This window comes from Ranitomeya imitator, chromosome 4, assembly GCF_032444005.1.
Source record: "Ranitomeya imitator isolate aRanImi1 chromosome 4, aRanImi1.pri, whole genome shotgun sequence".
NCBI classification, from domain to species: domain Eukaryota; kingdom Metazoa; phylum Chordata; class Amphibia; order Anura; family Dendrobatidae; genus Ranitomeya; species Ranitomeya imitator.
This window is the reverse complement of record NC_091285.1, coordinates 4,514,459-4,537,709: the sequence shown is the minus strand read 5'-3', so window position 1 is coordinate 4,537,709 and position 23,251 is coordinate 4,514,459. Positions and strand designations below refer to the sequence as shown.

At 52.8% G+C, this 23,251-nt stretch overlaps 1 protein-coding gene across 1 annotated transcript in view; it reads right to left on the bottom strand.

Moving 5' to 3' along the window:
* ETNK1 (ethanolamine kinase 1) overlaps positions 1 to 9,494 on the bottom strand; it is a 60,107-nt gene extending 50,613 nt beyond the window's left edge. Inside the window, exon 1 of the mRNA XM_069762807.1 lies at positions 9,156 to 9,494. The gene's annotated coding sequence lies outside the window, so the exon portion shown is untranslated. The remainder of the gene's footprint in view (positions 1 to 9,155) is intronic.
* Between the last annotated feature and the right edge of the window lie 13,757 nt (positions 9,495 to 23,251).

Sequence of the window (23,251 nt, the reverse complement as noted above, 5' to 3'; positions counted from 1 at the left end):
GCAGCACATGTTCAGATGCTGCTACAGAATGAAGGACATTATACATCAGTACTGAGCAGTGTATCTGTGTATTCAGCTCAGGGGAGAGCTAAAAAGTTTACTAGAAATCAGCAGAAGCTTGGAGTACAATATTCAGTAGTACTGATCACTGTAGCTGTGAATCCTACACTGGCGTGAGATAAAATGCTTAATAGAATTCAGGAGCAAATGGAGGCAATTACACATCAGTAGTGATGGGCTGACTGCTGGATCTTTAAGTCTGGCAGGTTTGGCCAAACAGTTAAAAAAAAGTTCAGTTTTGGTACCAGAACAGTACCCAAACCCGGACCCCATTCAAATAAATGGGGGGACCCAAACATCCAGTGTTTGCAATGCTGTCCTGTGCATGACATGAAGGCTAGTAGTGGTCCCATCATCTGATACCTGTGACCTTTAACCTCCGGTCACAGCTGCAGGCTTATGCTGTCTCGCGCTGTCATGTGGATGACAGTGCGAGAAACACCCAGTGTTTGGGGTGCCGAACACCAACAGTAACACAGACTTTCCTGGTGAAGTCCTTGTTCAGGGTCTGCGCCCGAACAGTAGGTGTTCAGACCCTGAGCTTTACTGTTCGGGTTCGCCCATCTCTGCACATCAGTACTGAACACTGTAAAAGTGAATCCAGCAGAATGTGATAAAACACTTACTAGAAATCAGCAGCATTACATATACTAAGCTGTACAGCTATAAATCCAACACCAATGTAAGATAAAACACTCATAAGAAAGCAGCAGCGTGGATTGCAATACTGAGCAGTGTAGTGATGAATCCAGCTCTGGGGTAAATACTTATAGAAGTAGCAGCATGGAGAGTATTATTTAGCAGTACTAAGAAGTTGCTTTAAATCCAGCAACTGAGTGAGAGAAACACATATTTGATAGAGCAGCGGCATATAGGACATTATTCGGCAGTACCCAGCAGTTACTGGAAGCAGGAGTGTAAGTGGCATTTTACAGTAGTCCTGAGCAGTGCAGATGTGAAGCCAGCACTGAATGAGATAAAACTAGACTTACTTATTAGACGTTGCAGTATGAAGGGCTTGATATAGCTGTACTGAGCAGTGTAGCTGTGATTGCTGTTCTGTGGTGAAATAAAACAAAGCAGTTACCCTTCCGCCTCTCTCACTCTACTTTTCCCTCCTCTTTGCCTCTCCATAGACTTCAATAGGCAGCTGCAATCTGGTAAATCAATGAGGTAAGAGGTTTTGGTCTTTTTTTCTTGAGCAGGAGAGATTTTAGCAGCTGTTCAGATTGACCGATGAGTTCAGGAGGTGGGAAGTGGCTGATAAGTGGAGAAAGCAGATGATTTCTCTGATAAGTCTTTATTCTCTATCGATATGTTTGCAGAAACATCAGCTACAATTTGATTGACGTTTCATTATTTGGCCGTATTTGGCAGCCATATTGCTTCCAGTAGTTCCATGCGTCTTTTCTTCCTCCTGTGTTTCGCCGGCTCAGTCACTGGCTTCTCATCCGCCTCCTACCCCCTGAAAACGAACAATACTTCACCCTCCAGCAAAGGAATTCACAGAAGAAGTGCAGGTACTGATCACAGGGGCGGATCGGACCCAGGACCAGCAGAGAAGGTTGTCAGCAGATACATAGTAATGGGCCCTGGATCTAATGTATCAAATAATGCAACAATGTATCACAGAGGAAGTGCAGAAACTGATCGCAGGGGCGGATCAGACCCTGGACCAGCAGAGAAGGTTGTCAGCAGATACATAGTAATGGGCCCTGGATCTAATGTATCAAATAATGCAACAATGTATCACAGAGGAAGTGCAGAAACTGATCGCAGGGGCGGATCAGACCCTGGACCAGCAGAGAAGGTTGTCAGCAGATACATAGTAATGGGCCCTGGATCTAATGTATCAAATAATGCAACAATGTATCACCTAGGAAGTGCAAATACTGATCACAGGGGCGGATCGGACCCAGGACCAGCAGAGAAGGTTGTCAGCAGATACATAGTAATGGGCCCTGGATCTAATGTATCAAATAATGCAACAATGTATCACAGAGGAAGTGCAGATACTGATCGCAGGGGCGGATCAGACCCTGGACGAGCAGAGATCTAATGTATCAAATAATGCAACAATGTATCACAGAGGAAGTGCAGATACTGATCGCAGGGGCGGATCAGACCCTGGACGAGCAGAGATCTAATGTATCAAATAATGCAACAATGTATCACAGAGGAAGTGCAGATACTGATCGCAGGGGCGGATCAGACCCTGGACGAGCAGAGATCTAATGTATCAAATAATGCAACAATGTATCACAGAGGAAGTGCAGATACTGATCGCAGGGGCGGATCAGACCCTGGACGAGCAGAGATCTAATGTATCAAATAATGCAACAATGTATCACAGAGGAAGTGCAGATACTGATCACAGGGGCGGATCGGACCCAGGACGAGCAGAGAAGGTTGTCAGCAGATACATAGTAATGGGCCCTGGATCTAATGTATCAAATAATGCAACAATGTATCACAGAGGAAGTGCAGAAACTGATCGCAGGGGCGGATCAGACCCTGGACCAGCAGAGAAGGTTGTCAGCAGATACATAGTAATGGGCCCTGGATCTAATGTATCAAATAATGCAACAATGTATCACCTAGGAAGTGCAAATACTGATCACAGGGGCGGATCGGACCCAGGACCAGCAGAGAAGGTTGTCAGCAGATACATAGTAATGGGCCCTGGATCTAATGTATCAAATAATGCAACAATGTATCACAGAGGAAGTGTAGAAACTGATCGCAGGGGCGGATCAGACCCTGGACCAGCAGAGAAGGTTGTCAGCAGATACATAGTAATGGGCCCTGGATCTAATGTATCAAATAATGCAACAATGTATCACAGAGGAAGTGCAGATACTGATCACAGGGGCGGATCGGACCCAGGACCAGCAGAGAAGGTTGTCAGCAGATACATAGTAATGGGCCCTGGATCTAATGTATCAAATAATGCAACAATGTATCACCTAGGAAGTGCAGATACTGATCACAGGGGCGGATCAGACCCAGGACCAGCAGAGAAGGTTGTCAGCAGATACATAGTAATGGGCCCTGGATCTAATGTATCGAATAATGCAACAATGTATCACAGAGGAAGTGCAGATACTGATCACAGGGGCGGAAGATGCATTACTGATATTTTACTAATCATGGCTGAGATCACAGAAGTCTGAAGTTGGTTTCTTGTTCGTCCAGCTTCTTATTAGCATAAAATTCATCATAAAATGCAGCGCGGCGCCCTGGTGTAAACGTAGCTAACAGCAGCTACAAAAAAATGGGCATCAACGTGGGCAACAAAGGGTGGTCTTTAAATGGCTCAATGACTTTGCACCACTGCAGTCATGCAGAGAGTGATGCGCCGTGTCACGATAATGTAAAAATGCCATATTGTGAGTTTAGTTTCAGAAGGTTACATGGCTTTCCAGACACACTGGGGGCCATTCCGACCCGGCCTCGTCTCTCTCTGCCTGCTGCTTGTATGTGTGTAATTCAAAACCCTCACTAGAATCACTGAAGTTTTATGGCTTAGCTGCAAATACCAGATACTGTGAAAACTACTCATTCCCTCCTTCCATCCAATACCAGCCAAAACTGGTATAGGTACTTCCAAACTGCAGACATTTCTTTGTTCTATCAATGTGCTATATATGGGCACCGATCCGGGCTAGAAATATAATAATTATATATTCTGGATGTCCATCGATAGATCTATCACTCACTGAAAGCGCTAGCAGCTAAACGCAACGAGGACAAAGTGCGGATTTCTCAGTAAGCGGGTCAGGTAATCACTCCGTATTTACACTTAAAATAATTGCCCCGATGTGGTGCACCTCGGGAACCTGGTGTAGTTCGTATACGAGATTCCTATAGTGAGATATGAGTAAAAATAATTTTCATATCCTCAGAAAAGGGGAGGTTTCAGCCTCTAAGTGATGTCACCACAGGGGGAGTGCCTGGGTTTTGAGCTAGGAATACCTTAGTGAGACAGCATTCTTGCAGTGTCTTTGTGTCTGAGTCCTGCTGCTATATAGATGTGACATGCATCTAGATGTGTGCATCCTACAAAGCCCACAAGCCAGCCATGATGATATGAAATGATATGAACGCTATGTGTTTTTTCAATTTTAATCCTTCTTTTATTTGTAATTGTATTGTACACATGATTTTGTCTTCTTTATAATATATTTTTAATACTTTGTAAACACTGCCTACATTTTTTTGGAGTAAAATATAATTTACTAGCTTGTCTCTCACTGCTCTATAAACGAACTGTCGCGTCCTCTGAAGTGAATTACGCTACTGATTTGGGTTGGTTTCGGACCCGTTAATCCTAAGAGAATCGGAGCTGGTGACAGCATACTTTGTTCTGAGCGTTTGGGAGGCTTTGTAGCGACGGCGGAGTTGATAATTATTGTTCTCGCCTAAGTGGGAGTAGTTATATCGCCCTCGCTGCAGCGTGCCCAATAGCCAGTACATAGCAGGCAGCCTTTCTGGCGACTATTTACCCTAGGTGCAGTACCCTGACTGACCTGATGGTAAGGGGGCACCAGACAGCTGCAATTTCCAAACCGGAACTGGGATATAGATAAATCCCCTACAGAAGGAACCAGGGGCAACCAGACAACCCCGGGTCATGACAAATTGGTGTGAGTGGTGGGGATGATAAAGGTATCTTCCCCATGATCCCTGACATATTCGGTGGGATCCGTGACATATTGGTGGCAGCACAGTGGGATCCGTGACACCCCGCAGTAGAATCCAATTACTACAGGCAGGCCCAAATGGGTTCTTGGCAGAAAAGATGGCGTCAGTGTGGGCAGAAAGCCAATATCCACGGGTTCAAATGGGTAATTAAAAATGGCTGAACGTCTTGGGGCCACTGGTCTCATCGTGCCAAAACAGAGAAAAGCAACAAGTGCGATGAGCTCCCGGAGGGCTGCAGGGCGCAAAAGTGTGCGTCAAAAGGCGATTGTCATTGATTCAAATAAATGATCTGTGTTACATTGTGCCCATAGAATAGGGGATCGCTGTGTCCGACCTCTGGGATCAGAGATCCGGTAGCCGTTGTCTGCAGTGCCCAGGTAGCAAGCTCGCCCTCCGCTCCATGCTCTGTGCAAGGGACTGCTGGGGGCGGGTCACAGGATTGACGGACCCTAATGGGGCCCAACTGGCACACGGGTCATTACTTTACTTGTAATAATAAGAACGATCCTACAAGAAACAATCCCCATGGTCGCTGAAGGCTTTGTTTCTCCTTGATAAACTGTCAATGTGACATTGCTATAAGGGTTTGTATCATGATAATGTGAATATCCCATGTTTGAGTATCTACCTAACTTTACAAGACACACGCTGCCGGCCATTCCACCTCCCTCTTCTCTCTCTGTTTGCTGCTTGTGTGTGTGTGTAATTCAAAACCCTCACTAGAATCACTGAAGTTTATGGCTTGACACCACATATACCAGTCCCCTACACTGCCCCTCCCTCCTCCCAGGAATGAATGTCTTTGTTTGGTGACACAAAAACGTAAATAGTAGAAAGAGGCGTGCATGTCATTACTCAGCCCACTCAGTTATGTCACGACGAGAGGGCATATCTTACCCCTGCTGAGTTGGGAGTAGAGTTGGTCCAGGAAGCGAGCTAACAACAGCCCGGCAAGCTGTGCTCATGCATCTAGATATATATGGACATCCTTCTCCTCCTCAGCTCACAGCCAGCCATGAGATAAAATGACACAACGCTATGTGTTTTTTTCAATTTTAATCCTTTTATTTGTAATTGTAATGTACACATGATTTTATCTTCTTTATAATATATTTTTAATACTTTGTAAACACTGCCCACCTTTTTTTGGAGTAAAATATATAATTTACTAGCTTGTCTCTCACTGCTCTATAAATGAACTGTCGCGTCCTCTGAAGTGAATTACGCTACTGATTTAGGTTGGCTCCGGGCCTGTTAATCCTAAGGAAATCAGAGCTGGTGGCAGCATACTTTGTTCTGTGCGTTTGAGAGGCTTTGTAGCGACGGCAGCGTTGATAATTATTGTTCCCGCCTCAGTGGGAGTAGTTATATCGCCCTCGCTGCAGCGTGCCCAATAGCCAGTACATAGCAGGCAGCCTTTCTGGCAACTAATTACCATAGGTGCAGTACCTAATCTAACTTGAGGGTAAAGGGGGGCGCCGGAGAGCTGCAAGTTCCAAACCGGAACTGGGAAATGGGATATAGATAAATCCCCTTCAGGAGCCAGAGCCAACCACACAACCCCGCTTCGTGACAAAATTGGTTTGAGTGGTGGGGATGATAAAGGTATCTTTCCCGTCAACAGTGACAGGCAGAACGTTATCTGCGTTCCGAGCACTCTGACTGCGGGTGACAGAAGCTATGTAGGCTGTCTACCCGGGGATTTCCACAGTCCCATTAGCCGGCGCTGCTATGGGTGTTACCTCCCCATCCACCCCCATTACCTCAGGAGCAGTGCTACTTATGGGCCAGGTACCTCATAACCTTCCTCAAGGTTCCCATGCACCTCCCCATTTTCTTGAGCACCGATGCTTGCTCCTGTTAAGGGTTCCTCAGCCATCCCACCCCGCAGAGCGACGTGGTTGAGCACTCCTGCACCTGTGGACACGTCAACCTTTGCGGAAGAATGGTTATCAGGTTAAGTTGGGACATTTACATAATTTTCAGCATCATTCCTAGGGAAAAAATGGTTATCAGATGACTCACTAATCAGTAAAGCATGGTCAGGTAACACATGCGATTTCCTATTGCTATCATCAGCATTCTTCTCAAATCAATCCCCAATAAAACATCAGTGGGCAAATTATCAGACAGCCCCAATTCCTTCACCCCGCTCCCGTCACCCCAATCTATATAAACCCGGGCCATCGGTAAGGGACAGCTGATGCCCCCAATCCCAGTGACAGTTAGGGTTTTCCCTGGAATAATCTCTTCAGGGGCCACCAGTTCGGGTCGGATGACGGTCCGTTCAGCCCTGGTGTCTTTGAGGCCTGTAGCGACATGGCCCCCCACAGTGACGGGCTGTACGTTGTCACACATCATCCCAAATGCCCCACCAACCAAAAGAACTGCTGCGTTAGGCCCTGGGGTCTTGGCTGGGGGGTTCTTCTGCTTCTCCGGACAGATGGCGCTGATATGACCAGTCCGTTTGCAGGAAAAACAATGGCGAAGGTCAAAGGTAGGTCTGGTGCTGTTGGCAACAAGGACAGGGCCTCTGGTGTGCTGGCTGGCAGGGGTACTGGCGTTGGTTGCAGGCTTACCCCCTCTCCAGCTGGTGGTGACTGGCTTCCGCACTTCCGATCTACGGTTGGCCTCATAGGCATCGGCAATCTGCGCTGCTTTCGTCACGTCTTTGGGTTCTCTGTCCATCACGAACTGTCGCACCTCAGCTGGGCAAAGATGTAAGAACTGGTCTTTGATCATCAGGTCTCGCAGCTGTGCAAAGGTGGTCACTGACAGTCCTTGGGTCCACTGGTCAAAGTGGGTCCCGAGTCCATGCGCTACATCACCGTAGCTGTCGTGTGGGCCACGTTGGAGGTTCCGGAACTTTCTACGGTGCACCTCGGGGGTAAGCTGGTACTTGGCTATCAGAGCCTGCTTGATGGCGTCATAGTCGTCATCCTGGTCTTGAGGGAGGGCAGCAAACGCCTCCAGAGCTTTGCCTTTTAACCCTGGGGTCAGGTATTGGGCCCATTGGTTCCCAGGCTGCCGCTACTGTCTGCAGGCCTTCTCAAAGGCCCGCAGGAGAGTGTCCAAGTCCCCGTCCTTTTCCATCACAGGAAAGTGCTCGGCCCGGGGTTAAGGGGTCTGAGCGCTGTTGGGCTCGCCGCTGGACTGGGACGACCCCTGCACTTGGAGTTGGGCTAACTGCACCTGGTACTCCCGCTCCACTTGCTGCTCGGCTTGGGCCTCCCGTCGGGCTCGCTGGGCCTCTCGCTCAGCTTGGGCTTCATGTCGGTATATGCTGAATCAGCTGCAGACGTCCATCACGGTTGTCAGCGTGGAGATGTTCCAAGGCCGCCAGCAGGTGGGGGTCCAATTTGCTCTGGTTGCTAGTGGGGCTGGCATTCAGTGGTAGGACCTCGGCTGCAGCACTATCTCTGTTTGGGCCGAGTTCTGCGTCCGCTGGGCTCTGGCCGTTTTCCCGTTGCACCAGAGCCGCGACCAGTTGGGTTTTGTTTTTGTTCGTGGTGTCGATCCGCCACTCCCCGCAAAGGGCAATAAGAACATCCTTCTTAAGCTGCTTATACCACATACAATTGTCTCAGGCCTAATAAACACTGAGTTTGTTCTCCAAACTATTGCTGCAGAGTCCTTGGAAGAACCATGCCAGTTTTTAGTGAGAGGAATGATTGCTCAAACCAGATCACTAATGCTTTATGATCCTACTGCTGCCACCAATATGTCACAGATCAGGGGGTCACCTTAGGCCAGCACACGGCAATCACATGTGCAGGGGGGCTTATCTTAGTTATCCCTCCACTGCTACAATGTGATGAAAACACAAACAAGGCTATTGACCTATCAATTTACCGCAGGGGCTTATTTTAGTTATCCCACTGCTGCTACAGTATAACACGAACTACTGGGATTTATGCATATCCCGCTTTCCAGTTCCGCATTGGAACTTGCAGCTCTCCGGCGCCCCCTTACCCTCAGGTCAGTCAGGGAACTCCACCTATGTTAATTAGTTGCCGGACGGGCCACTTCACTGTGGACTGGCTAGCAGGCACGCTGCAGCGAGGGAATTATAAATGCTCAGGCTGCAGCCAAACAATAGCTTATAAAACCCTGTTCCGTCGCTGCCAGCCATCCTTACCTAGCCCAGAACAGACTTCGCTGCCACCAGCTCAGATTTCTCACGGGTTCAGAGCCAACCAAAATTAGTAGCGTAATTAACTTTAGAGGACTTAGGGTTTGAGAGCAAGGCACACGAACTAGTAAATTTATATTTTACTCCATAAAAAGACATAGGCAGTGTTTATAAAAGGTATATAAAGATTTTACAATATGACACAAAATATGTACAGCAATTATAAAAAAAACAGGGATTAAAGAAAGATAAAACTCACATTTACTTAGATCATTTCAGCTAACCATGCTGGTGGGCGGAGCCATATATCCCAATTCATTAGGGAGTCTTGATGTTGTGAGGACCCAGGCAAGAATGAAGGCCGGGCTGAGTGCAGTGACTTATACTTGTAGGCTGTGACATCACTAAAGGAGCTGGTTTACCTGCGCGCTCCCCTAGCTGCCAGGGTGCACAATTGGGAAAGAAACTTCTAAAGCTCCAAAATGGACTTGAGAACTTCTGTCCCTTTCACTCCATCCTCTTCTTTCCCTCTGTCTCTTCCTCCTGGTCCCTCTCTCTCCATCCTCTCACTTGTTTCTTCCTCCCGATCCTCCTCTCTCCATCCTCTCAGTTCTGTTTCCTCCTCCCGGTCCCTCTCTCTCCATCCTCTCACTTCTGTCTCTTCCTCCCGGTCCCTCTCTCTCCATCCTCTCACTTCTGTCTCTTCCTCCCGGTCCCTCTCTCTTCATCCTCTCACTTCTGTTTCTTCCTCCCGGTCCCTCTCTCCATCCTCTCACTTCTGATTCTTCTTCCCGGTCCCTCTCTCTCCATCCTCTCATTTTTGTCTCTTCCTCCTGGTCCCTCTCTCTCCATCCTCTCACTTCTGTTTCTTCTTCTTTCCCTCTGTCTTTTCCTCCCTGTCCCTCTCACTCTATCCTCTTCTTTCCCTCTATCTCTTCCTCTCTGTCCATCTCTCTATCCTCTCACTTCTGTCTCTTATTCTTTCCCTCTGTCTCTTCCTCCCGGTCCCTCTCTCTCCATCCTCTCACTTCTGTCTCTTCTTCTTTCCCTCTGTCTTTTCCTCCCTGTCCCTCTCACTCTATCCTCTTCTTTCCCTCTATTTCTTCCTCCCGGTCCCTCTCTCCATCCTCTCACTTCTGTTTCTTCCTCCTGAGCTCTCTCCATCCTCTCACTTCTGTCTCTTCTTCTTTCCCTCTGTCTCTTCCACCCGGTCCCTCTCTCTCCAACCTCTCACTTCTGTCTCTTCTTCTTTCCCTCTGTCTCTTCCTCTAGTCTTTGTCCTTCCCATCGGTCTCTTCTCCCTTGAACTCTTTTTCTCTCCGTCCTTCGCTCTTCTTGGACTCTTCCTCCTCCTGTCACCGTCATTGGTCTCGGCCGGGTGTCTTCAGTCAGGAATAACCCTTGTGCGGCGGCTCCACGTGTGCGATCTCTGCACTTTGTTTTATCAGGTGTGAGGATACGAGGGAGGGTCCAGCATGACGCTGGCGCAGGTGGAGTGCTATCTGTTGTATCTGCAGATAATAAACAAGAGCAAATTCCATCTCGGCATTCCGTCACCGAGTGGCAGTGCCGAGCCCTGGCTGGCCCGATAAGGCTGAGCCCCTCCTGCCCTGATAGGGCTGAGCCCCTCCCGCCCCTATAGGGTCGAGCCCCTTCTACTCCAATAGGGCCGAGCCCCGGCAGCCCTGATAAGGTCGAGCCCGTCCCACCCCGATAAGGCTGAGCCCCTCCTGCCCTGATAGGGCTGAGCCCCTCCCGCCCCTATAGGGTCGAGCCCCTTCTACTCCAATAGGGCCGAGCCCCGGCAGCCCCGATAAGGTCGAGCCCGTCCCACCCCGATAAGGCTGAGCCCCTCCAGCCCTGATAAGGCCAAGTCCCGGCCGCCCCGATAAGGCCAAGCCCTAATAGGGCCAAGCTCCGGCTGCCCCGATAATGCTGAGACCCTCCTGATAATGCCAAGCTCCATCCGCCCCAAGAACACCAAGTCCCGGCTGCTCCAATAAGGCCGAGACCTTCCTAATAATTCCAAGCTGTGGTCACCCCAATAACACCAAGCCCCGGCCACACCGATAAGGCTGAGACCTTCCCAATAATGCCAAGCCCCGACTGCCCCGATAACGCAGAGCCCCTCGCAGTAATGCCAAGCCCTGGCCATCCTGATAATGCTGAGCCCCTCCCGATAGTGCCATACCCCGGACGCCTCGAAAACACGGAGCCCTGGTTTTCCTGATAACACCGAGCCTCTCCCGATAACATCAAGCCCCAGTGGCCCTCCTGATAATGTAGATCCCTGGACGCCTCTATAATTCCAAGACAACAGAGGCCCAGCAACCAGGGCACCAAAACCGGAGACCCAGCAACCAGAGCACCAAAACCGGAGACCCAGCAACCAGAGCACCACAATCGGAGGCCCAGCAACCAGAGCACCACATCCGGAGGCTCAGCAACCAGGGCACCAAAACCAGAGACCCAGCAACCAGAGCACCACAACCGGAGGCCCAGCAACCAGAGCACCACAACCGGAGACCCAGCAACCAGGGCACCACAACCGGAAACCCAGCAACCAGGGCACCACAACCGGAGACCCAGCAACCAGAGAACCACAACCGGAGACCCAGCAACCAGAGCACCACAACTGGAGACCCAGCAACCACAGCACCACAACCAGAGCACCACAACCGGAGACCCAGCAACCAGGGCACCACAACCGGAAACCCAGCAACCAGGGCACCACAACCGGAGACCCAGCAACCAGAGCACCACAACCGGAGACCCAGCAACCAGAGCACCACAACCGGAGACCCAGCTACCAGGGCACCACAACTGGAGGCCCAGCAACCACAGCACCACAACCGTAGGTCCAGCAACCACAGCACCACAACCGTAGGTCCAACAACCACAGCACCACAACTGTAGGTCCAGCCACCAGGAGTGCAGCGGACTGAGGTTGAGTGAGCAGAATTCAAGTGAGTGAGCAGAGGCCGATTGATCAAAAGTCCAGCATGTAAAGGCCTAGAGAGCAGAGACAAAGCAATCGGAGGTAAAGGGAGCAGAAGTCCAGTGACCATAGATTAAGCACCTTGAGGTCGAGCAAGGACCAAGTAACTGGAAGTTCAGCGACAAGTGATCTAGTGAGCAGAAACCGAGCAAGCAGTGATCTACTGAGCAGAAACCAAGTTATTAGAGGTCCAGTGAGCAGAGGCCCCTGGGAACAGTAATCTAGTGAGCAGAGGCTGAGCTATCAGAGGTCCAGCAAGCAGTGATCTAGTGAGCAGAGACCAAGCCACCAGAGATCCAGCAAGCAGAGGCCCAGCGAGCAGTGATCTAGTGAGCAGAGACTGAGACACCAGAGGTCCAACGAGCAGCGATCTAGTGAGCAGAGGTCCAGCAAGCAGAGATCTAGTGATCAGAGGGCCAGCGAGCAGAGATCTAGTGAGCAGAGGTCATTAGCAGAGATCTAGTAAGCAGAGGTCCAGTGATCAGAGGGCCAGCGAGCAGAGATCTAGTAAGCCGAGGTCCAGTGAATGGAGATCTAATGAGCAGAGGTTCAGTGAGCAGAGATCTAGTGAGCAGAGGTTCAGTGAGCATAGATCTGGTGAGCAGAGGTCCAGTGAACAGAGATCTAGTGAGCAGAGGTTCAGTGAGCATAGATCTAGTGAGCAGAGGTTCAGTGAGCATAGATCTAGTGAGCAGAGGTCCAGTGGACAGAGGTTCAGTGAGTAGTGATCTAGTGAGCAGTGATCTAGTGAGCAGAAGTCCTGCGAGCAGAAAGCTAGTGAGAAGTGATCTAGTGATCAGAACTCCAGTGAGAAGAGGTCCAGAGAGGTGAGATCTAGTGAGCAGAGGTCCAGTGAGCAGAGATCTAGTGAGCAGAGGTCCAGTGAGCAGAGATCTAGTGAGCCGAGGTCATTAGCAAAGATCTGGTGAGCAGAGATCCAGTGTCATGCAGAGCAGCACAGAATTTCACACCAAAGCCAAAACTGGAATCAACAATGAAAGTACTGGACAAGAAAAAATGTGATTGACAGATGTACTGATGATCCAACAACGTTAGTGTATAACTAATGTTCCTACCACAGCACTCAACCACAGCGGCCACTCCACAGCGCTTTACAACGGCCACTCCACGGCGCTCCACCACTGCGGCCACTCCACAGCGCTCCACCACAACGGCCACTCCACAGCGCTCCACCACTGCGGCCACTCCACAGCGCTCCACCACAACGGCCACTCCACAGCGCTTTACAACGGCCACTCCACAGCGCTCCACCACTGCGGCCACTCCACAGCGCTCCACCACAACGGCCACTCCATAGCGCTCCACCACTGCGGCCACTCCACAGCGCTCCACCACAACGGCCACTCCACAGCGCTTCACCACAGTGGCCACTGCACAGCGCTCCACCAAAACGGCCACTCCACAGCGCTCCACCAAAACGGCCACTCCACAGCGCTCTACCACAACGGCCACTCCACAGCGCTCCACCACTGCGGCCACTCCACAGCGCTTCACCACAGCGTCCACTGCACAGCGCTCCACCAAAACGGCCACTGCACAGCGCTCCACAGAAACGGCCACTCCACAGCGCTCCATCAAAACGGCCACTCCACAGCGCTTCACCACTGCGGCCACTCCACAGCGCTCCACCACAACTGCCACTCCACAGCGCTTCACCACAGCGGCCACTGCACAGCGCTCCACCACAACGGCCACTCCACAGCGTCCACCACAACGGCCACTTCACAGCGCTTCACCACAACGGCCACTCCACAGCACTCCACCACAACGGCCACTCCACGGCATCCACCACAACGGCCACTCCACCGCATCCACCACAACGGCCACTCCACAGTGCTCCATCACTGCGGCCACTCCACAGCGTCCACCACCCACCACAGCGGCCACTCCACAAAGCTCCACCACAGAGGCCACTGCACAGCGCTTCACCACAACGGCCACTCCACAGCGCTCCACCACAACGGCCACTCCACAGCATCCACCACAACGGCCACTCCACAGCATCCACCACAACGGCCACTCCACAGCATCCACCACAACGGCCACTCCACAGCGCTTCACCACAACGGCCACTCCACAGCGCTTCACCACAACGGCCACTCCACAGCGCTTCACCACAGTGGCCACTGCACAGCGCTCCACCACAACGGCCACTCCACAGTGTCCACCACAACGGCCACTTCACAGTGCTTCACCACAACGGCCACTCCACAGCGCTCCACCACAACGGCCACTCCACAGCGCTCCATCACTGCGGCCACTCCAGAGCGTCCACCACCCACCACAGCGGCCACTCCACAAAGCTCCACCACAGAGGCCACTGCACAGTGCTTCACCACAACGGCCACTCCACAGCATCCACCACAATGGTCACTCCACAGCATCCACCACAACGGCCACTCCACAGCATCCACCACAACGGCCACTCCACAGCGCTTCACCACAGCGGCCACTCCACAGCGCTTCACCACAACGGCCACTCCACAGCGCTTCACCACAACGGCCACTCCACAGCGCTCCACCACAACGGCCACTCCACAGCGCTCCATCACAACGGCCACTCCACAGCGTCCACCACCCACCACAGCAGCCACTCCACAAAGCTCCACCACAGAGGCCACTGCACAGCGCTTCACCACAACGGCCACTCCACAGCGCTCCACCACAACGGCCACTCCAGAGCGCTTCACCACAATGGCCACTCCACAGCGCTCCATCACAACGGCCACTCCACAGCGTCCACCACAACGGCCACTCCACAGCGCTCCAACACCCACCACAGCGGCCATTCCACAAAGCTCCACCACAGAAGCCACTGCACAGCGCTTCACCACAGTGCTCTAACACAGCGGTCCCACCACTGCGGCCACTCCACAGCGCTCCACCACAACGGCCACTCCACAGTTCTCCCAGCACAGAGGCCACATCACAGTGCTCACAACACAGAAAGTGGGCACATAGGAAAAAAATTACTACAAAGAAGTAAGAGGGCGATGCAGAAAAGGAAGATCATGCAGATGAGGAACAGAAAGTCTAGGAGGAAAAGGATGTAAAAGAGGAAAGGAAACACAGAAAAGAAGGATGATACAGAGGAAGGGGGTGCTTGGGAAGAAGAGGATCAAGATAAGAAAGAGGGAGCAGAGGAGGAAGAGGATGCAGGGAAAAAAGTTAAAATACAAAGGGCACAGAAGAGGAAGAGGAAGCAGAGGAAGAAGTGAAAATACAAAGGGCACAGAGGAGGAAGAGGAAGCAGAGGAAGAAGTGAAAATACAAAGAGGAAGCAGAGGAAGCAGAGGAAGAAGTGAAAACACAAAGGGCAATGAGGAGGAAGAGGAAGCAGAAAAAATACAAAGAGGAAGCAGAGGAGGAAGAGGAAGCAGAGGAAGAAGGGAAAATACAAAGGGCACAGAGGAGGAAGAGGAAGCAGAGGAAGAAGGGAAAATACAGAGAGGAAGCAGAGGAGATAGAGGAAGAAATTAAAATACAAAGAGGAAGCAGAGGAGGAGGATGTTTCCACGGGTTTGCGGACTGTTCTATGTGTCAGAAAGTGATGGAGCAGCGCCAGGATTCCGGCTCCCAGACGTCTTTGTTGTGATATTATGAAATAAGTGGATAAGTTGATGCAGATTCCCAGGACCCTGCGCCTCCAGTTCCACTGCTCCCCGAGGGGCCGGACACTTGAGACTATAAACAGGAAGACACATAAATATCAGACTGGAAATAAATCAAGGAGCACAGAAGGCCCTGACCTCGGACCCCAGCTCTGAGGGCCCCTATCCCAGACTGGAGGACGGGGCCCTGACCTCGGGCCCCAGCTCTGAGGGCCCTATCCCAAACTAGAGGACGGGGCGCTGACCTCGGACCCCAGCTCTGAGGGCCCTATCCCAGACTGGAGGACGGGGCCCTGACCTCGGACCCCAGCTCTGAGGGCCCCTATCCCAGACTGGAGGACGGGGCCCTGACCTCGGGCCCCAGCTCTGAAAAGCCCTATCCCAGACTGGAGGACGGGGCCCTGACCTCGGACCCCAGCTCTGAGGGCCCTATCCCAGACTGGAGGACGGGGCCCTGACCTCGGACCCCAGCTCTGAGGGCCCTATCCCAGACTGGAGGACGGGGCCCTGACCTCGGACCCCAGCTCTGAGGGCCCCTATCCCAGACTGGAGGACGGGGCCCTGACCTCGGGCCCCAGCTCTGAAAAGCCCTATCCCAGACTGGAGGACGGGGCCCTGACCTCGGACCCCAGCTCTGAGGGCCCCTATCCCAGACTGGAGGACGGGGCCCTGACCTCGGGCCCCAGCTCTGAAAAGCCCTATCCCAGACTGGAGGACGGGGCCCTGACCTCGGACCCTGCGCCTCCAGTTCCACTGCTCCCCGAGGGGCCGGACACTTGAGACTATAAACAGGAAGACACATAAATATCAGACTGGAAATAAATCAAGGAGCACAGAAGGCCCTGACCTCGGACCCCAGCTCTGAGGGCCCCTATCCCAGACTGGAGGACGGGGCCCTGACCTCGGGCCCCAGCTCTGAGGGCCCTATCCCAAACTAGAGGACGGGGCCCTGACCTCGGACCCCAGCTCTGAGGGCCCTATCCCAGACTGGAGGACGGGGCCCTGACCTCGGACCCCAGCTCTGAGGGCCCTATCCCAGACTGGAGGACGGGGCCCTGACCTCAGACCCCAGCTCTGAGGGCCCTATCCCAGACTGGAGGACGGGGCCCTGACCTCGGACCCCAGCTCTGAGGGCCCCTATCCCAGACTGGAGGACGGGGCCCTGACCTCGGGCCCCAGCTCTGAAAAGCCCTATCCCAGACTGGAGGACGGGGCCCTGACCTCGGACCCCAGCTCTGAGGGCCCCTATCCCAGACTGGAGGACGGGGCCCTGACCTCGGGCCCCAGCTCTGAAAAGCCCTATCCCAGACTGGAGGACGGGGCCCTGACCTCGGACCCCAGCTCTGAGGGCCCCTATCCCAGACTGGAGGACGGGGCCCTGACCTCAGGCCCCAGCTCTGAGGGCCCTATCCCAAACTAGAGGACGGGGCCCTGACCTCGGACCCCAGCTCTGAGGGCCCTATCCCAGACTGGAGGTCGGGGCCCTGACCTCGGACCCCAGCTCTGAGGGCCCTATCCCAGACTGGAGGACGGGGCCCTGACCTCGGACCCCAGCTCTGAGGGCCCTATCCCAGACTGGAGGACGGGGCCCTGACCTCGGACCCCAGCTCTGAGGGCCCCTATCCCAGACTGGAGGACGGGGCCCTGACCTCGGGCCCCAGCTCTGAAAAGCCCTATCCCAGACTGGAGGACGGGGCCCTGACCTCGGACCCCAGCTCTGAGGGCCCCTATCCCAGACTGGAGGACGGGGCCCTGACCTCGGGTCCCAGCTCTGAAAAGCCCTATCCCAGACTGGAGGACGGGGCCCTGACCTCGGACCCCAGCTCTGAGGGCCCCTATCCCAGACTGGAGGATGGGGCCCTGACCTCGGGCCCCAGCTCTGAGGGCCCTATCCCAAACTAGAGGACGGGGTCCTGACCTCGGACCCCAGCTCTGAGGGCCCTATCCCAGACTGGAGGATGGGGCCCTGACCTCGGACCCCAGCTCTGAGGGCCCTATCCCAGACTGGAGGACGGGGCCCTGACCTCGGACCCCAGCTCTGAGGGCCCTATCCCAGACTGGAGGACGGGGCCCTGACCTCGGACCCCAGCTCTGAGGGCCCTATCCCAGACTGGAGGACGGGGCCCTGACCTCGGGCCCCAGCTCTGAAAAGCCCTATCCCAGACTGGAGGACGGGGCCCTGACCTCGGACCCCAGCTCTGAGGGCCCCTATCCCAGACTGGAGGACGGGGCCCTGACCTCGGGCCCCAGCTCTGAAAAGCCCTGTCCCAGACTGGAGGACGGGGCCCTGACCTCAGACCCCAGCTCTGAGGACCCTATCCCAGACTGGAGGACGGGGCCCTGACCTCGGGCCCCAGCTCTGAGGGCCCCTATCCCAGACTGGAGGACGGGGCCCTGACCTCGGGCCCCAGCTCTGAGGGCCCTATCCCAAACTGGAGGACGGGGCCCTGACCTCGGGCCCCAGCTCTGAGGGCCCCTATCCCAGACTGGAGGACGGGGCCTTGACCTTGGGCCCCAGCTCTGAAAAGCCCTATCCCAGACTGGAGGACGGGGCCCTGACCTCGGACCCCAGCTCTGAGGACCCCTATCCCAGACTGGAGGACGGGGCCCTGACCTCGGGCCCCAGCTCTGAGGGCCCTATCCCAGACTGGAGGACGGGGCCCTGACCTCGGACCCCAGCTCTGAGGGCCCTATCCCAGACTGGAGGACGGGGCCCTGACCTCGGACCCCGGCTCTGAGGGGCCCTATCCCAGACTGGAGGACGGGGCCCTGACCTCGGGCCCCAGCTCTGAGGGCCCCTATCCCAGACTGGAGGACGGGGCCCTGACCTCGGGCCCCAGCTCTGAGGGCCCTATCCCAAACTGGAGGACGGGGCCCTGACCTCGGGCCCCAGCTCTGAGGGCCCCTATCCCAGACTGGAGGACGGGGCCCTGACCTCGGGCCCCAGCTCTGAGGGCCCTATCCCAGACTGGAGGACGGGGCCCTGACCTCGGGCCCCAGCTCTGAGGGCCCCTATCCCAGACTGGAGGACGGGGCCCTGACCTCGGGCCCCAGCTCTGAGGGCCCTATCCCAAACTGGAGAACGGGGCCCTGACCTCGGACCCCAGCTCTGAGGGCCCTATCCCAGACTGGAGGACGGGGCCCTGACCTCGGGCCCCAGCTCTGAGGGCCCTATCCCAAACTGGAGGACGGGGCCCTGACCTCGGGCCCCAGCTCTGAGGGCCCTATCCCAAACTGGAGAACGGGGCCCTGACCTCGGACCCCAGCTCTGAGGGCCCTATCCCAGACTGGAGAACGGGGCCCTGACCTCGGGCCCCAGCTCTGAAAAGCCCTATCCCAGACTGGAGGACGGGGCCCTGACCTCGGGCCCCAGCTCTGAGGGCCCTATCCCAGACTGGAGAACGGGGCCCTGACCTCGGACCCCAGCTCTGAGGGCCCTATCCCAGACTGGAGGACGGGGCCCTGACCTCGGGCCCCAGCTCTGAGGGCCCTATCCCAGACTGGAGGACGGGGCCCTGACCTCGGGCCCCAGCTCTGAGGGCCCTATCCCAGACTGGAGGACGGGGCCCTGACCTCAGGCCCCAGCTCTGAGGGCCCTATCCCAGACTGGAGGACGGGGCCCTGACCTCGGACCCCAGCTCTGAGGGCCCCTATCCCAGACTGGAGGACAGGGCCCTGACCTCGGGCCCCAGCTCTGAGGGCCCTATCCCAAACTGGAGAACGGCAGGATTAGGACTAATGTCAGATCGAATCACGGAGACGGCCACTCCACAGCGCTCCACCACAACGACCTGGTGATCAATGCAGACAGTGATGAGCAAGTGGACGCCCCCCATAATACGAGCAAGACCCTCGAAATACAGCTGAGGGTGGGGGCCTGGTGGTATAACCTGGGGACCAGGAAAAGCTCGCTACTTCACCTGCTGGTGGGGTGTGAGACTGCAGCTTTACACTTTATTTAGGAGGAAGTGATAGAAGTTGCAGGAGCCGGACCCCCATATTGCGAATCTTCACCGGCCTGAGACCACTGAAGCAGTGCCAGGAACACTGGGGGCGTCCTGTGAGACCAAGTCTGTGCCCAGATGGGGGCTCCCCGCGACTACGCTGCGGGGTCCTCACATGTATGACCGCAGAGCACGTGTCAGCAGCGCCACGGCCCGGACCACCACAGCTCACCAGGATTATCCCACTCAGATCTCGTGTTAATGAACTGAAATTAAACTTCATCAGATCATCGACCGCAGCGAAGGACAAACAACAGAAACTTCCTATTCCACAAGATCTCTGCCGTCATCAAGAATTACCCACAACTGCTCACAGCTGAGAGGCTGCTACAACGTATCAGAGGAGACAACATCAACAAAACCTTATCACGTCCGACATTCTGCAACAATGTATCAGAGCAGAGAACATCAGCACATCGTCCCACGGTAATGGCTGATAACAGGGAGCAATAGATGGTGGCAGGTGGCGTCGCCTTCAGCTGCTGACAATTTCATATAATCAGAGATTAGATTCCCCGACATGAAACTGGAAACATGTCAGCCGAGATGTCGTCACCCCTCCCCCGCTCCGTCCTCACATGACTCTGTGTGTGTCACTGAGAATATGACTGACCTGCAGCTCCAGAGGGCAACAGAGCAAGAGCAGCAACATAACCTGCCTGCAACACTGCAAGGAAAGACTGGAGAGCGCTGCACCTGAGCACATACTGCAGATCATAGGATGTGACGCACCTGTATATACACTGATAGCATACAAAGACCCCACAGGAGACGCACTGCAGCCCCCAGCTACCAGCCAGGAGGAGCAACGACATATCACCCAGAGCAGACCTATGTATGCCCACCGCGTCAGTAATGTATGTACACAGCGACTGCACCAGCAGAATAGAGAGTGCAGCTCTGGGGTATAATACAGGATGTAACTCAGGATCAGTAATGTAATGTATGTACACAGTGACTGCACCAGCAGAATAGTGAGTGCAGCTCTGGAGTATAATACAGGATGTAACTCAGGATCAGTAATGTATGTACACAGTGACTGCTCCACCAGAATAGAGAGTGCAGCTCTGGAGGATAATACAGGATGTAACTCAGGATCAGTAATGTAATGTATGTACACAGTGACTGCACCAGCAGAATAGTGAGTGCAGCTCTGGGATATAATACAGGAGGTAACTCAGGATCAGTAATGTAATGTATGTACACAGTGACTGCACCAGCAGAATAGTGAGCGCAGCTCTGGGGTATAATACAGGATGTAACTCAGGATCAGTAATGTAATGTATGTACACAGTGACTGCACCAGCAGAATAGTGAGTGCAGCTCTGGGGTATAATACAGGAGGTAACTCAGGATCAGTAATGTATGTACACAGCGACTGCACCAGCAGAATAGAGAGTGCAGCTCTGGGGTATAATACAGGATGTAACTCAGGATCAGTAATGTAATGTATGTACACAGTGACTGCACCAGCAGAATAGTGAGTGCAGCTCTGGAGTATAATACAGGATGTAACTCAGGATCAGTAATGTATGTACACAGTGACTGCTCCAGCAGAATAGAGAGTGCAGCTCTGGAGGATAATACAGGATGTAACTCAGGATCAGTAATGTAATGTATGTACACAGTGACTGCACCAGCAGAATAGTGAGTGCAGCTCTGGGATATAATACAGGAGGTAACTCAGGATCAGTAATGTAATGTATGTACACAGTGACTGCACCAGCAGAATAGTGAGTGCAGCTCTGGAGTATAATACAGGATGTAACTCAGGATCAGTAATGTATGTACACAGTGACTGCACCAGCAGAATAGTGAGTGCAGCTCTGGAGTATAATACAGGATGTAACTGAGGATCAGTAATGTAATGTATGTACACAGTGACTGCACCAGCAGAATAGTGAGTGCAGCTCTGGGGTATAATACAGGAGGTAACTCAGGATCAGTAATGTAATGTATGTACACAGTGACTGCACCAGCAGAATAGTGAGTGCAGCTCTGGAGTATAATACAGGATGTAACTCAGGATCAGTAATGTATGTACACAGTGACTGCACCAGCAGAATAGTGAGTGCAGCTCTGGGGTATAATACAGGATGTAACTCAGGATCAGTAATGTAATGTATGTACACAGTGACTGCACCAGCAGAATAGTGAGTGCAGCTCTGGAGTATAATACAGGATGTAACTCAGGATCAGTAATGTAATGTATGTACACAGTGACTGCACCAGCAGAATAGTGAGTGCAGCTCTGGGGTATAATACAGGATGTAACTCAGGATCAGTAATGTAATATATGTACACAGTGACTGCACCAGCAGAATAGTGAGTGCAGCTCTGGAGTATAATACAGGATGTAACTCAGGATCAGTAATGTAATGTATGTACACAGTGACTGCACCAGCAGAATAGTGAGTGCAGCTCTGGGGTATAATACAGGATGTAACTCAGGATCAGTAATGTAATATATGTACACAGTGACTACACCAGCAGAATAGTGAGTGCAGCTCTGGAGTATAATACAGGATGTAACTCAGGATCAGTAATGTAATGTATGTACACAGTGACTGCACCAGCAGAATAGTGAGTGCAGCTCTAGGGTATAATACAGGATGTAACTCAGGATCAGTAATGTAATGTATGTACACAGTGACTGCACCAGCAGAATAGTGAGTGCAGCTCTGGAGTATAATACAGGATGTAACTCAGGATCAGTAATGTAATGTATGTACACAGTGACTGCACCAGCAGAATAGTGAGCTCAGCTCTGGGGTATAATACAGGATGTAACTCAGGATCAGTAATGTAATGTATGTACACAGTGACTGCACCAGCAGAATAGTGAGTGCAGCTCTGGAGTATAATACATGATGTAACTCAGGATCAGCAATGTAATGTATGTACACAGTGACTGCACCAGCAGAATATTGAGTGCAGCTCTGGGGTATAATACAGGAGGTAACTCAGGATCAGTAATGTAATGTATGTACACAGTGACTGCACCAGCAGAATAGTGAGTGCAGCTCTGGAGTATAATAGAGGATGTAACTCAGGATCAGTAATGTAATGCATGTACACAGTGACTGCACCAGCAGAATAGTGAGTGCAGCTCTGGAGTATAATACAGGGTGTAACTCAGGATCAGTAATGTAATGCATGTACACAGTGACTGCACCAGCAGAATAGTGAGTGCAGCTCTGGGGTATAATACAGGATGTAACTCAGGATCAGTAATGTAATGTATGTACACAGTGACTGCACCAGCAGAATAGTGAGTGCAGCTCTGGAGTATAATACAGGATGTGACTCAGGATCAGTAATGTAATATATGTACACAGTGACTGCACCAGCAGAATAGTGAGTGCAGCTCTGGAGTATAATACAGGGTGTAACTCAGGATCAGTAATGTAATGCATGTACACAGTGACTGCACCAGCAGAATAGTGAGTGCAGCTCTGGGGTATAATACAGGATGTAACTCAGGATCAGTAATGTAATGTATGTACACAGTGACTGCACCAGCAGAATAGTGAGTGCAGCTCTGGAGTATAATACAGGATGTAACTCAGGATCAGTAATGTAATGTATGTACACAGCGACTGCACCAGCAGAAAAGTGAGTGCAGCTCTGGAGTATAATACAGGATGTAACTCAGGATCAGTAATGTAATGTATGTACACAGTGACTGCACCAGCAGAATAGTGAGTGCAGCTCTGGGGTA